This window comes from Hemitrygon akajei, chromosome 14 (assembly GCF_048418815.1).
Source record: "Hemitrygon akajei chromosome 14, sHemAka1.3, whole genome shotgun sequence".
NCBI classification, from domain to species: Eukaryota; Metazoa; Chordata; class Chondrichthyes; order Myliobatiformes; family Dasyatidae; genus Hemitrygon; species Hemitrygon akajei.
In genome coordinates, this window is record NC_133137.1 from 32642591 (window position 1) to 32656529 (window position 13939).

Here is a 13939-nt window from a genome sequence, read left to right on the forward strand (position 1 = left end):
TTTTTCTTTTTTTTTGTTTTCTTTACTAACCATATAAAGAATTATAAAGCTCAATCATTTAATCGCATATTGTGTACTGTTTGTTATTTCAGGGTACTGATTTGTAACAGGGGACACATAGCGCAGCATCTACCCAAATGAAATTTCTTAAGTTTGGCCGGGCCGGGGGCTATCATCCCTTAGATTAAGCCACTAGCCGAACCGAGAGTTACACATGCATATAAACATGCCAAATCAGATAGGGGAGATCATAAATGAATTCTTTGCATTTGTATTTACTTAAGAGGCAGATACAGAGTCTGTAGAAGTGAGGCAGAGCAGCAACAAATTCATGGAGCCTGTACAGATTACAGAGGAGGAGGTGTTTGCTACCCCGAGACAAATCAGGGTGGATAAATCCCCAGGGCCTGACGAGGGGTTGCTCGGATCGTACGGGAGGCAAGTGCAGAAATTGCCAGTGCCCTAGCAGAGATATTTAAAACAGCTTTAGTGACAGGAGAGGTACCAGAGGATTGGAGGATAGCCAATATTGTTCCGCTGTTTAAAACAGGCTCTAAACAGAAACCAGGAAATTATAGGCCAGTGAGTCTGACATCAATTGTGGGAAAGTTATTGGAAGATATTCAACGGGACTGGATATAGAAGTATTTGGATAGATATGGACTGATTAAGGAAATTCAGCATGGCTTTCAGCATTGTAGGCCATATCTAACTAATAGAGTTTTTGAGGAAGTTACCAGGAAAGTGGTTGAAGAAAGGGTCAGTGGATGTTGCCCACATGGACTTTAGCAAGGCACTGGACAAGGTTCCACATGGCTGGTCAAGAAGGTTCAGTCGCTCGGCATTCAGGATGAGGTAGTAAATTGGATTAGGCATTGGCTTTGTGGGAGAAGCCAGAGAGTGGCAGTAGAGGGTTGCCTCTCTGAGTGGAGGCCTGTGACTAGTGGTGTGCTGTAGGGATCGGAGCTGGGTCCATTGTTGTTTGTCATCTATATCAATGATCTGGACGATAATGTGGCAAACTGGATCAGCAAATTTGCAGATGGCTCCGAGATTGGGGATGTCATGGACAGTGAAGGCTTGCAAAGGGATTTGGACCAGCTGGGAAAATGGGCTGAAAAATGGCAGATGGAGTTTAATGCAGATAATTGCGAGGTTTTGCACTTCAGTAGGACCAACCAGGGTAGGTCTTACCCAGTGACCAGTAGGACATTGAACAGTGTGGTAGAACAAAGGGGTATGAGAATACAGGTCAATAATTAATTGAAAGCATCATCACAGGTAGATAGGGTTGTAACGAAAGCTTTTGGCACATTGACCTTCATAAATCAGTGTATTGGGTACAGAAGATGGGATGTTATGTTGAAGTTGTACAAGAAGTTGGTGAGGCCTAATTTAGAGTATTGAGTGCAGTTTTGGCCATCTATCTACAGGAAAGAGGTAAATAAGGTTGAAAGAGTGCAGGGAAAATGTAAAGGATGTTGCCGGGTCTGATGGACCCCAGTTATAAGGAAAGACTGAATAGGTTTGGACTGTAGGAATGTAGAAGATTGAGAGATTTGGTAGAGGTATACAAAATTGTGATGAGTATAGATAGGGTAAATGCAAGCAGGCTTTTTCCACTGAGGTTGGATGGGATGACAACCAAAGATCATGGGTTAAAGGTGAAAGGTGAGAAGTTTAGGGGGAACAAGAGGGGAAATTTCTTCACTCAGAGGGTTGTGCAAGTGGTGCATGCGAGCTTGATTTCAATGTTTAAGAGAAGCTTGGATAGGTACATGGATAGTAGGGATATGGAGGGCTACGGTCCTGGTGCAGGTCGATGGGAGTAGGCAGTTTAAATGGTTTCAGCATGGATTAGATGGGCCGAAGGACCTGTTTCTGTGCTGTACTTCTCTGACTCTGACTCTTTGCCTGAAGGAGTGCAGCTCCAACAAAGTTCAAAGTACATTTATTACCACAGTATGTGTACAGTATTCCACCTTGAGATACGTCTTCTTGCAGGCAGCCATGACACAAAGCAGCACCATAGAACCTGATTGGATGGCTTTACATCCACCATCATAAATATTCACCCTCTCGACCACTGGCAGACCATAGCGAAGGCTGTCCCATTTATAAAATACTCACTCATGCACCTCTGGCAGGACCTCCCACGCCAAGCAGAACGAGGGCCTCTTGCACATGAAAAATTCCCTCAAAATCAGAATCATCTACTATCACTAACATTCTGTATGTTGTGAAACTTGTTGTTTTGCAGGAGCAGTACAGTGCTATACATAACAATTGCAGTAAGAAATATATCTAAAATTGAAATTAAATAAGCAGGGCAAAAGTGAGCAAAATAGAGGGGCAGAGTTCACGAGTCCATTGTCCATTCAGAAATTTGATGGTGGAGGGGAAGAAGCTGTTCCTAAAATATTAAGTGTGTGTCTTCAGGCTCCTGCAGCTAATCTCTAATGATAGTAAAAAGCAAAGGTCATGTCCTGGTGTTATGGTACCTAAAGATGGAATCCACTTCTGAGGCATTCCTTTTGAAGATATCCTTGGTGGTTGGGAGTCCACGGTCCTGACATGGGAATGCATTGACATTCCTCCATCTTTCTTGGTTGTAACTCCATGAACACCTGATCCACAGTGTGATCGGTTTACTTTTAACACCCACAGTGCGACCTTTGTTCCTTTAACACACCAAGTCCAGCTTTTCAAGAGACTAGATCACCATCGGCTTTTCAAGGGCAAATGCAGATGGCAATAATGTCAGTGACACAAATGTCCTGCAATTGAATAAAACAATATGCCAACACTTAAAAAAATGGTTTCCAACCATCTCTCTTATTCAGTGGTGTCTTCAAAATATCGTTTTGGTTGAATGTTGTACAAAACAAGCAAATTATCACAATGCAGTTTTTAAATGCAGTGAATTCCACAGATTTCAAAATGTCCCGTATGGCCAATACAAGAGGGTATAACTTTAAGGTGTAGGTGTGAGGTAAGTTACGTACCTGTAATGGTTTAAATGAGCCAGCTCCAATAGACCACGCCTGGAGTCTAGTTTTTATGTTAAAACCACCATCTTTATTAGCATCTATTTAATATAGCAACTTAAACAAGAATAATCAAGAGTTAACAGTGGTATGGGTATACCTATGTGTAAATATAATTTCCAAACTATTGAGCTCGGTGGGGGGGGGGGGGGGCAACAGGCTTAAAATCTTGAGATGGTAAGGTATGAAAACTTAGTTCATCCACAGATTAAATGATGTGAGAGAGATATTTGTAATCCAAGGTGAATGTCGAGAGAAGGTATTTATGTCGTATTCCACAGGTTCCACGGTGGTAACACAGGATAACAATCACCGTATGTTGTATCTGTTGTTGTTCCAAACCCACTTACAAATTATCACCAATACTAGCTTATCACAGGAGTGCTGTCTTCAAAGGGAACTACCACCCAGGCGAGGGTTAACACATAGGTAGATTCCACAAGGTTGCCCCAATCACACAATGTGATAGCCAGTTATCGATGTGCTGGGTCGATGCTCAACCCACCCTTGTGGGCACTTGAAAGATCCAACCAGTGACCCCTTACTCACTGGCTTCCTCCCATTGTCCGACTCCAACTGCGACTGACTGTGTGTGAGTGAGTGTCCTTGCTTAGATCAAAACAAGCTGCAGAGTCAAATAGTTCCGCCCCTCTCTCTCTCAGTCAGAATTAAACAGGAGCCGAGAAAGCCGATGGCTGACGTCACTCAGGCACTCTCTCTTAAAATGACAGTCCACCGCAGGATAAACCCAGGGGTTCATCACAGGTACACGAGGGATGAGAGTGGTGGGTGAATTAAATGGACTGTCGAGGTAGAGACAGATACATAACGGACACTTAAGTGGCTCTTGGACAAATGGATGAAAGAATAATAAAGCTCTCTGTGTGAAAAGACTGATATCGGATAGGTGAAAGGGTCAGCACAATACTGCGGGCTGAAGGGCCTGTGGTTTTCTATATTCTGCTGTATGGTCTAAAGACATGAATTCAACATACTCAGTTGGTGCAGGAGGTAAGTGGGTGAAATCTCTGCCCTTTATTGTTAATCAGGATAAGGAATTCAGTTGTTAAGGCAACCACTTCACAGCCTAGTGGTCTGTAGCCTGTAGTCTAGTGTAGCTTTCTCTGTGTTGTTTTTTACGTAGTTCAGTCTAGTTTTTGTATTGTCATGTAACACCATGGTCCTGAAAAACGTTGTCTAATTTTTACTATGTACTGAACCGGCAGTTATGGTCGAAATGACAATAAAAGTGACTTGACTTGACTTGACTTGAGCCTGTCCATTTTCTACTGCCCCAAGCAGACCAACGCACAAATTGCAAAAGAACAGCAGCATGTAATTTTGCAACAACAGTCCTTTGCATAAATTTTGTTTTCAGTCAGTAAGTATGAATTGTTCCCACTGCTGTGCCGATTCCAAAGCACAGAATCATTCCAAGGATATTAAAAGGGACATTACTTGCAAGTCAGGTGCTCTGACATTAAACCTGGTCTCTCCTGTTGGAGGTGATCATTGGCTAAAGGTGGCAAGGTAGTTGCTTGTCTCTCAAGTTCAAGTTAAAATTTAAGTTTATTTTGACCATAAACATGTATACAACAAAATGAAACATCGTTCCTCTGGGGACAAGGTGCAAAACACTGTAGATAAAGCCACACTCGGCACATATAGTGACAAAATAGTATTAACACAAGTCCCTGAGTGTTGTGGCCGGAAGATTGACAGGTTACCATGAAATGTGAGGTACATGTTTATGAAAGACAGTATACCTCAGTTGAGGCAAGGACTGGGCCTAGGCCAAGGCCTCAGAGACACCTGTGCAGCTGCCCTGGGGAGCACTGAGGTGGTGCTGCCCTCTGGTGTTCGCTTGGTAGAAGAACAAGCTGGACCAGGACAACTTACCATGCCAAGCCACATAGCAACTTGGATTATATTATAATTATTTTTTATTTCTGGCTATGTTTTTTCTAAAATTATAACTATTTGTACTATCTGCAGTGTGCTGTGTGCTGTTGGTAATGTGTTTTGCATCTTGACCCTGGAGGAATGCTGTTTTGTTTGGCTGTATTAATGTGTGGTTGAGTGATAATTGAATTTGAACTTAATTGTTGTATAAATATGTGAAACAGCAGCAATAAAAGCTGAAAAGCAGCCAGTGCAGGATGAGAGCGAGTCTGTGAGTTTGGGAATGGAGGGAGAGGGTGTATGTGTGTGTGTTTGCTGGATGACAGCAGAGCATCAAGAAGTCGAGCTGCCTGGGGGAAGAAGCTGTTATCCAGTCAGTAAGGTTAACAAGATGAATGATGTTTTACTGACAGAGCATGTCGAAAACGAATGCTGTATTAGATTTTTATTGGTTCATCTACTTTTCTCATAAAACCCTCATAATTGAACATGCCTTATTATTTTGGAGATACAGCAATGAACAGGCCCTTCCAGCCCAGCAGCCCACTGACTTAACACTGGCCCTATCAGAGGCCAATTTACAGTGACCATCTAACATACGAACCCCAGCACGTTTTCGGACAGTGGGAGGAAACCGGAACACCCACAGGAAAGCCATGGGGTTCATGGGGAGAACGTACGAACTTCTTATAGATGGCACTAGAATTAAGCTCCAAATTCTGGAACGTCCCAAGCTGTAACGGCATTGTGCTACAAACAAGAGAGATTCTGCAGATGCTGGAAATCCAGAGTAGCACAATACAAAATGCTGGAGGAACACAGCAGGCCAGGCAGGATCTATGGAAAAGAGGTTTCATGCTGAGGCGTTGCATTTTTGTGTGTGATGCTAGCATTGTGCTAATCACTACTCTATCATTGAACATGCTAAGCAGAAAGCAACAAAAGTATTGTAACAAGAAGACTATTGAAGAACATTCAAATAGCACTTTGAGGAAAATGGTTGGTTTGAGTTGTTTTCTGATCTTGGCCATTCATTTGCATAGGACGGCCTAACTGTAAGTGAATAATTGGCAGGGAAGAGAAATAATAGAAGTCAAGTATAATTGAGCCTACAATCCCATAGCTATTTTATTTATTTCAATAACTTCTGCCTTTGTGTATGGAACACATTGCTTTTGCAGGTTCAGTTGTTTGCTCTTTGATTAGAGTTATTGAAGCTTTAATTTAATTATATTTGCAGTGGGATAAAGCCTAACTCAACAGAAGCGAAAGACTTTATAATTGTTTTAAAATAGTTTGGCTGGGAAAATCTACCGTGGAAAACTAAGGCCAGAAAACTGAGAACATCCAGTGGCCACTTTATTAGGTTCCTCCTGTATCATATGCTAAAAACCTTGGGTTATGACCTTTATTTTTACCAAAGGGAAAATGGCTAGAGTCACTTAGCCCCAGAGTGTTTATTAGGTGTGTCAAAAATCAAACTTACAACAGCTTCATACTTATTCCAGTCTAGTGTGAACTCCGACAGCCCCACTCTCTCTCAGCTTGGAAAGGATCCTGACTGTATGGAGAACATCACGTGTGGTCCCAGTACCCAAGAAAGGCAACCCAAAGTTTTGAATGACTACCATCCAGTGGCCCTGGCCTCACAGATCATGAAGACCCTAGAGATGCTAGTCCTGGTTCATCTCTGTTCATTTGGCTCACCTCCAACCCCTGGTCAGATCAGCCCTTGATCACCTGCAGTTTGCCTACCAGGAGCACATTGGAGTTGACGATGCTGTCATCTACCTGCTGAACAGAGACTACTGCCATTTGAATAAGCTGGGCAGCACTGTGAGGATCATGTTTTTTGATTTCTTCAATACCATAAGCCCTCATTGCTGGGGGCAAAGTTCTGTTCAAGGCAGGTTAGCACTTCCATTGTGTCCTGGATAATGGACTACCTGACTGGCAGACCGCCATTTGTATGACTTCAGAGCTGTGTGTCAGACATGGCTACAAACAGTACTGGGGCCCCACAGGGGACTGTATTGGCTCCCTTCCTGTTTACTCTGTATACCTCGGACTTTAGGTACAACACTGAGTCATGTCACCTGCAGAAATTCTCTGATTACTCAGTAATAGTTGGATATGTAAAGGGAGGATGGGAGGATGAATACAAGGCCCTGGTGGAGAACTTCGTCAAATGGTGCAAGCTGAATCATCTGTAGCTCAACATCAGTAAAACAAAGGAGATGGTGATGGACTTTAGAAAGACTAAGCCTGCATTGCTCCCTGTTACTATCGATGGTGAGGACCTGGGGATGCACCTGGATGACAGACTTGAGTGAAGCACCAACACAGAGGCTGTGTACAAGAACGGCCAGAGCTGCCTCTACTTCCTGAAGAGACTGAGGTCCTTTAGAGTATGCAGGCCTCTCCTTTGCATGTTCTACCACTCTGTTGTTGCCAGGACAATCTTCTACACAGTGCTGTGCTGGGTCAATGGTGTCAACACAGGTGATGCCAATAGGCTCAATAAACTGATTAGAAAGGCTGGCTCTGTTATAGGAGACAAGCTGGACACACTGGAGACTGTGGTAGAACAAAGGACCCTACGGAAAATCCTGTCAGTTCTGGACAATGTTTCTCCAACCTTGCACACCACCTTGGCTGAATAGAGGAACACTTCTAGTGACAGACTAGGACAACTGCACTGCTCCAAAGAGCGCTATATGAGGTCATTCTTACCCTCGGTCATTAAGCTCTATAATGAACAAACCTATAGCCGGGGAAGTGATGACCCCCTCCTGTTAGACCGTTTGTGGTAACTTATTTTTTATTCTTTCTACTTCTTTTCTAATATTTATATCTGTGCACTTGTAATGCTACTGTGACACTGTAATTTCTTTTGGGATCAATGAAGTATCTATCCTTCTATCTGTCTATCTATACTGACAGCAATGAACTTCTTTTATAGGCACCAGGACACACCTTTTTTAATTACTAACAAAAGTTAACTTAAGACAACACATAAGTTAGAATATGATGCACCCCACAATGCAGTTACAATCATATTACAAAATAAACACAAGTATCTACCTTAAGTAGAGTACACAAACAACATTTACACATTTACATATCCCCATTACTAAAGAAGTAGAATACTCTTCTTAGAAGTAGAAGTACAGCGGGAAAGGCACCATAAACCTGACCCAAGCCCATCAGCTCAGTGGACACCGCCGAACTGCCAGGAGACACAGTATGACACAGCAGGATGCTGGACACAGTTGCACACTTACAATTAAGTACAAATAAAGAACCTTTATTAGGTTCCTCCTGAACCTGAAGAAGTGGTCACTGGGAATATGTCGGTGGATTTCTGCTGCTGTAGCCCATTGACGTGTTGTGTGTTCAGAGATGCTCCTCTGCACACACTGTTGTAACGGGTGGTTGCTTGAGTTACTGTCAGCTTGAACCAGTCTGGCCATTCTCCTCTGACCTCTCTCATTAACAAGTCATTCCTGTCCACAGAACTACCTCTCACTGGATGTTTTTTTTTGTGTTTTTCACACCAGTCTCTGTCAACTTGAGAGACTGATGTGAGTGAAAATCCCAGGAGATCAACATTTTCAGAGATATGCAAACCACTCCATCTGACATCAACGATCATTCCACTGTCAAAGTCACTTAGATCTCATTTTTCCCCATTTTGATGTTTGGTCTGAACAACAACAGAACCCATTGACCGTGTCTGCATGGTTTTATGTATTAAGTTGCTGCCACATGATTGGCTGATTAGATATTTGCATTAATGAGCAAGTGTACAAATGTACCTAAAGGTCACTGAGTGTATTCGAAAGCAGAAATTTATATTAGAACAAGCCATGATTAGTGCACTTAAAAAGTTTCCTGGGTAAATAACACCAGCAATTGCTTTACCCATATTCCACTGGTTCAATTTGCATGTCACTCATCCGCAAAAATCAACCAATGACACAGATTCTTCTTCCCTCAGAATTTGCTTAAGTAACTTCCTCGCAGCTGAAGTGAGGCCCACTGGCCTGTCCATGTGACCCCCTTGAACAATGAAAGACATTAGCCAGCCTCCAGTCTTCCAGAACTTCGCCAGTGTCGAACAGCAAAACAAACTTCTCTCTAAGAGCCTCTGTGATTTCTTCCTTGACCTCCCATACAGTCCAAGGGTGCACTTGGTTAGGTCTTGGGCAACCGCCAAGGGGATCTAAAGGCTTCAAGAGTATGTAGACATGCCGAGTGAGTGGCTAACAACTGGGAGATGAGAAAATGTTAAAAACTATGACCATATGTTTTTTTAAATTTTCTGCCCATTCCGCCACTGGCATTTAGTGCAGCAATGAAGGTCCTCCAGTTCTGGTGGTGTTCAGGGCTTCTTTCATTGTGTCAGTAGCTTCCTCTCAGTTTTCACTACTGTCAGTCACACAATTCCCAGATGGGGACTCAGGAATACCGTCGCACACAGATGCAGAAAGATTCTTCATTGTTGTTTCCATATTCAATGTCTGTAGTGAGATGCTGAAGATGTTCTATAGGTCAGTTGTGGAGAGCGCCCTCTTCTTTGTGGTGGCGTGTTGGGGAGGAAGCATTAAGAAGAGGGACGCCTCACGTCTTAATAAGCTGGTAAGGAAGGCGGGCTCTGTCGTGGGCAAAGTACTGGAGTGTTTAACATCGGTAGCTGAGCGAAGGGCGCTGAGTAGGTCAATTATGGAAAACTCTGAACATCCTCTACATAGCACCATCCAGAGACAGAGAAGCAGTTTCAGCGACAGGTTACTATCGATGCAATGCTCCTCAGACAGGATGAAGAGGTCAATACTCCCCAATGCCATTAGGCTTTACAATTCAACCGCCAGGACAAGAACTTTTTAAAAGCTATTATTAATGCTTTTTGAGATAGTGATTTAGATGCAAATCATATTTTTTACTGAGTTAAGTATTGTATGTAATTAGTTTTGCTACAACAAGTGTATGGGACATTGGAAAAAAGTTGAATTTCCCCATGGGGATGAATAAAGTATCTATCTAACATTTTCTTTGACCAGTCTGGGTTGTTAACCCCGAGCTGAACCCCCAAACCTGGTAGACCAATGGACCACTCTTAATCTGTCCTTTACCCTTTGACCTGTTTGGCATGGGTGACCCTACCGAGAGCCAAAGAATAAAGCCCTGACTCCAGCCAAAATAATTTTCTGGGTGATTCAGGCATGCAAGTGTCCAAACCACAACAAGATCATGGTCATCTTGGAGGTACGATCGTATCGGCTTCAGTAGAAAAAACACTTTTTTAAAAAAAAGAGCAATTGCTGATGTTCAAAGTGACCGAAGTCTCCTGCACCCAAATTACTAGAAGCAAGCACTCAGGTGTGATAAGCAGATTGGAAATCACTCATTTCTGGGACCTGGGTTTAGTTTGTGTCAGGATTTACTGTCCATCCCTAATTGCCTTTGAATAAATGGTGGTGAGGCACCTTCATGATCCACTGCACTTCCTGAGGTAAATGTACCTTCTTCCCCTAATGCAGAGAGGAGGAGAGTCATCAATCAACACATCCCCCCTCCCTATCAATACCCTACAGATCACCCCTGAGCAGGGAACTGGACTAGTCACTTATCACCAGACCTAATGTTCTTTTAGATTCTTCTCTCATCAAAAAAAGCTGTTTACTATTCCAGGGACCCTCTGCAATGCAAATTTAAATCTTTTCTCAATTGCATGTATTTTGGCTCATTCTCTGCAATCACCTCCAGCAATAAATACAAGGGTCTGAAACTATAAAATCAGTTGACTTTGTGATGCCCCCCTCCCCTGATCTTCCCCGAGCCCAGTGCCTACCAACCTCTTTGAGTGAAAGCCAGATACATTCAGACACAAACGGCAGCACCGTAGTGTAGAGGTTAGCACAACTCTTTATACTACAGGCGACCCAGGTTCAATTCCCACTGCTGCCTGTAAGGAGTTTGTCCGCTCTCTCCGTGATCGCGTGGGTTTCCTCCGGGTGCTCTGGTTTCCTCCCACAGTCCAAAGATGCACCAGTTAGGAGGTTAATTGGTCACTGCAACTTGTCCCGTGATTAGGCTCGAGTCAAATTGGGGGATTGCTGGGTGGTATAGCTCAAAGGGCTGGAAGATCCCATTCCATGATGTATCTCAATAAATAAACAAATAAATAAATAACACATTTAGCCCCCACTTACCTCCAGTATAATTGTCAGGTAGTGTCTCAATTCCCTTAAAGGGTTGGGCTCTTCTAGTTGTTTTTGGCAGCTTTCTAAGCATTCTAACTGGCTGCGTCACTGTCTGGTAAGGGGGTGGGGTGACTGCACAGGATCAAAGTAAACTGCAGAGAGTTGTCAACTCAATCAGTTCCATCATGGACACCAGCCTCTGTAATACCCAGGGCAGCTTCAAGGAGCAATGCCTCAAAAAGGCAGCATCCATCATTAAGTACCCCCATCACCCAGGACATGCCCTGTTCCCATTGCCACCATTGGGAAGGAGGTACAGGAGCCTGAAGGCACACACTCAATGATTCAGGAACAGCTTTTTTCCCTCTGCCAGCAGATTTCTGAATGGACATTGAACCCGTGAACACTACCTCACTACTGTTTTATTTCTATTTTTGCTCTGGTTTAATATTTATAATACTTACAGTAATTAACAGGTTTTTTCCTCTATTATTAAGTATTGCAATGTACTGCTGCTGCAAAGACAACAAACTTCACGATACTTGGTGACACTAAACCTGATTCTGATTCTGAATCTGAACTTACCTGATTAATACTGCAGCCTTCTGAACCCCTAAGTGGTCCTTACGTCTCAGACCAGGAACCATTTCTCAAGGTCACATGTATAATGCTGCCCCGGCTTTAGCACTGAATTACCATCTTTCTCACATTCTCTCCCACATTTTCCTCTCTGCACATTGGGTGCTTGGCGGTCTTTCTTTTCATGGGCTCTTTTGTCTTGATGCTGCCTGAAAGGAGAGGATTCTCAAGGTCGTATAATACTTTGATAATAATTGTAATTTGTACTTTGATATTGTACACATTCGGTCTTTAAGTCCCAATTTTAACCCCTCAAACTAACTTCTACTTAAGGTCTGCTGAGTCTGTATTGTCCCTTCATGGTTCCTCCAGCGTGCTGTTGTTTCCCAAATCCATTGCCCATGATAACCGCAGACAGCTCACATGTTGCTGAAACTTCACCCCTGCCTTTGTTGCCTATAGGTGCAGGTATAATCAGTGTAAAACCCTGCCAGTCAGCTTCTGAATGCTTTAGTGTTGCCTCACGTTTGGAAGGATGTGCCCTTGTTTCCAGGCTCAGACCTGCAAACTCCGGGGAGTGGAGAAAAGAAGAGAGGGAAATAGTGATTTGTTATTGGTTGAGGGGGGGTGGTTCTGCTAACTGAGATTTTTCGTTCAGTGGACACTTGAGAAGCTTTAAGACAGGTACTTAGGGTGAGAGAGGAGAGTACAAAGGAGATATGTGGAGATGTTTGTTTCACACACACTGAGAGTGGTGGGGTGCCAGGAACGGGCTGCCAGGGCTAGTGGTAAAGGCAAATACGATAATGAAGAGGCTTTTAGAGTTGGCAGGGAATGGAAGGGATATGGATCATGTGCAGGCAGAAGAGATCTAGTTAAAATGGTCATTGTGTTTGGCATAGATATCGTGGGGTGAAGTGTCTGTCCCTGTGCTGTACTGTCTGTCTTCTAAATGATGACCCATCTGAACAAACAAAGGCTCGCAATTTATCGACCACAACTTTGACTCCAATCACAAATTCCTTCTCTTACATTTCCTACTGCTTTATCAGGTGAGCTACCAATCACTCAAGGTCGAACTCAGTCAGCCATTTCTTCAGGGCATCTTGTGAATGTGAGTTTGTTGAATCAACAGATCGACAATTTAACAGAGACAGGTGGTTATCTACTTGTTTATCATCCGTGACTGCACTGTCAGTTATAGAACAGCTTAATTACTTACCGCTCGTTACACTGTGGGTGTTCGGGGCAGCAATGAAGGTCCTTCATGTCTGGTGGGCTTCAGGGCTTCCTTCATCATGTCAGTAGCTTCCTCTCGGTTTTCACACTGTCAGTCATGCATGTCCCAGGTGGAGACTCAGGAATACCGTCACACTCGGATGTAGAAGGATTCTTCATTGCTGTTTCCATAACAATTTTGTTTGACCAGTCAAGGTTGTCAGCCCCAAGCTGAACCCACCAAACCTGGAAGATCGGTAGACCACTCCTAGTCTGTCCTTTACCTTTTGACCTGTTTGGCCTGGGTGGCCCTACCAAGAGCCAAAGCATAAAGCCCTCACTCCAGTCGACATAGCTGTCCAGGTCATTGAGGCACACAAGCTTCCAAACCCTGCAACAAGGTAGTGGTCCTCTTGGAAGAAAACTGCAAATTACTCAAGTTCGAGCTCTGTCAGCCAATTCTTCAAGGGGTGACTTCTAGCAACGTTGCCTTCTTCAGTCCTGAAGATGGGTCTCAGCCTGAAATGGATGCTGCCTGGCCTGCTGAGTTCCGCCAGCATTTTGTGTGTGTTGCTTTGGATTTCCAGCATCTGCAGATTTTCTCTTGTCTGTGACGTACAGCATTCTGTGTATGTGAGTTTGTTGAATCAACAGATCCACAACTTACCAGAGAAATGATTTTATGCACGTTTTGCAGTCAACAACCATGACTGCGCTGTGACATCCCCTGTGGATATCTTGTGACTGTCTTATGACCATGATGTGATTGAGTATCTGGTGAGCATGATGTAATGGTCTTGTGATGGTGGGGTGATGTATTTTCCCGCCAGTGTGAGGTCACCTGATGTATTTTCTCGCCAGTGTGAGGTCACATGATGTATTTTCCCGCCAGTGTGAGGTCATGTGATGGCCTGTTCCAACAAGTATAAAACGGGGAAAGCCTGCTGTGACGAGGAGTTTTTGTTGGGACGTCGTTTAAGTCGTCCG